The following is a 2,775-nucleotide window of genomic DNA, read 5'->3' on the forward strand; positions in this document are numbered from 1 at the left end:
CATGGATTCCTACCTACAAAACAAGGTAAAGATATTTAGTTAAAGAAGAACATGCTAAGACTTTAGAAAGAAAAGATTAAGTCCTTTATTCAACTTCCCTTTCTTGGTCTTAGAGTGAAGTTGATACTTCTTTGGATGGAAAGTCCCTAAAGGGGTTGCCATCACTGTTACTCAAAAACACCTTTCCACTTCACAATTTTGACTCAAAATTGATGGTTTAGTCTACTATTATGCACTTACACCATTATATCACTAATTGAACTTTGCTAGCAACTTTTAAACATCATTTTAGACTTGCTCAAACTGTCACATAACTTACAAACCTAAAAGTAGTACCTAAAATACACTAAAAAGGAAAATCAAATTTGACTATTGAACACCTATAAATAGACTAAAGTAGGTGAGAATTTTATTTGCTTGTAGAAATTTGTTATCAAACCTGCATTTAGACCATGACTGAATGTTCATGTATATGTTGTATGTTGATGTATATATTGTATATTCCTGTATATTGTATGTTCATTTATTAGGCTACAACTTCATTAAGTTAAGTAGTCATTTAAAGTCTTATGGTACTACACACATTCTCAATGGAATGAGAAGGGTAAAAGTACCTTAAACACTTACAATGTACAAAATATGTGGAAGTACTCTATAAAAGAGAACTTTAGTAATGTCAGAAATATGACTCTCCCAAATTTAATACACAACCACTTAGGATGTCAAAGACATTTCAATACTGAGGACTTCTCTTTGCATGCCCTTATTGAATGCCTATGACAATAGTGTTCAAAATGTCTTCCATGTTTGACTTGAGTAGTAATAGGTTTATTACTTATGTCACATGGGGTGTTGCTATTTTGGCTAAGTTTTTATTTGTTTGGCTTGTCACAGAACATGGCCCATTTTCCCAACCATCGTGGATGGATGTACGACCGTTGTTATAGTGGAAGGAGAGGTTTGAAGGAATATTTTGTCATCGGAGTTGAAGAGTTTGTGGAGACGGCTCGACGATATCAATATTATGCTCTTGATGGAGGGATTCGATGTTCATGCATCAAGTGCGAATCTACAAGGATTTTGAAAGATGAAGTCGTCAAACTTCACCTTTACCAAAAAGGATTCATGCCTAATTACACGCTTTGGACATTTCATGGTGAAGAAATTCCTTCGACCTCCACTGCAGCTGAAAAGCGGCTTGCATCAGGTTCGAATACTATTGTACATACATTTGAGATAGATCAATTTTCCGATATGCAAGAGATGGTCGACAATGCTCTTCGTCGCCATGCTGAACAAGAAGCAAACGATAGTCATTATGATTAGCCTCCAAACGAAACCACTCAGAGGTTTTACAATTTACTGACAGAGGCAAATCTACCTATATTTGAAGGTTCAACTGAGTCAAAATTATCAGTGTGCATTAGACTCATGGCTGGCAAATCTAATTGGAACGTGCCCATTTAAGCAGTGGACTTTTATACAAAATTGATGTTAGATTTGACACCACCAAACAATTTTATGCCAAAGAATTATTACCAAGCCAAAAAATGTGTTTCAAAGTTGGGATTGGAAGTGAAGAAGATTGATTGTTGTGTTAATGGATGTATGTTATTCTACGACAATGACAGTGGCAAAAACGATGCATTGTTGGTTGAGTGCAAGTTTTGTGGCTCACCTCGATATCATACGATACATGCTGGCCGGAGGCAAAAAAAACCCATTCCCTTAAAGTCCATGTTCTACTTGCCTATAATTCCAAGATTACAAAGAATGTTTACTTCAATGCAAACATCAGAACACATGACATGGCATGATGGTAACAAAACTGAAGGATTTTTGCGTCATCCTTCTGATGGTGAAGCTTGGAAGCACTTCAATCGTAAACATCCATCCTTTGCTAGTGAACCGCGTAACGTCAGACTTGGTCTATGCTCTGATGGGTTTACCCCGTACATTCAGGCCTCTACATCACCATATTCATGCTGGCCTGTGATAGTTACCCCATACAATCTACCACCTAATATGTGTATGACAAAGCCTTACATGTTTTTATCGTGTATAATACCAGGTCCATCTAATCCCAAATCATTGATTATGTTTATTTGGAGCCTTTGATTGATGATTTGAAGAAGTTATGGAATGGTGTTTGGATGTATGACGTTTCAAGGAAGCAAAATTTCCTTATGAGGGCGGCCTTGATGTGGACTATTAATGATTTCCCAGCATACGACATGTTATCTGGTTGGAGCACGCATGGTCGATTAGCTTGTCCACATTGCATGGAACATACAAAGTCATTCCAATTGAGTTATGGTCGGAAAAGTAGTTGGTTTGACTGCCATCGACGGTTCTTGCCCATTGATCACCCGTTTAGAAGAAACAAAAAGGCATTTCGCAAAGGGCAAGTTGAAATGGATTTGCCCCCGCCGAAGTTGACTGGATCACACGTTTAGAGAAGAGTTAAAGACTATCCAAAAGTCACTGAATGTGGTCAGAATAGGATAGAAGGGTTTGGAGAATGGCATAATTGGACTAAAAGAAGCATATTCTGGGAACTTCCCTATTGGAAAGACAACTTGCTAAGACACAACCTCGATGTCATGCACACAGAAAAAAATTTCTTTGACAATATCTTGCACAAAGTTATGAATGTTATAGGTAAGACAAAAGATAATGAGAAAGCAAGAAAAGATTTACCTTTGTATTGTGGACGAAAAGACTCAGAGTTGAAGGCGTAAGGTAACGACCGATTATTTAAACCAAAAGCAAATT

General features: G+C 37.2%; 1 pseudogene; it reads left to right on the plus strand.

Moving 5' to 3' along the window:
• Positions 1-897: 897 nt before the first annotated feature.
• LOC148205186 (uncharacterized) lies at positions 898-2,118 on the plus strand (annotated as a pseudogene).
• Positions 2,119-2,775: the final 657 nt, after the last annotated feature.

Source organism: Vigna umbellata, chromosome 1 (genome assembly GCF_029865625.1).
Source record: "Vigna umbellata cultivar VRB3 chromosome 1, Vumbellata_1.0, whole genome shotgun sequence".
In the NCBI taxonomy this organism is placed as follows: domain Eukaryota; kingdom Viridiplantae; phylum Streptophyta; class Magnoliopsida; order Fabales; family Fabaceae; genus Vigna; species Vigna umbellata.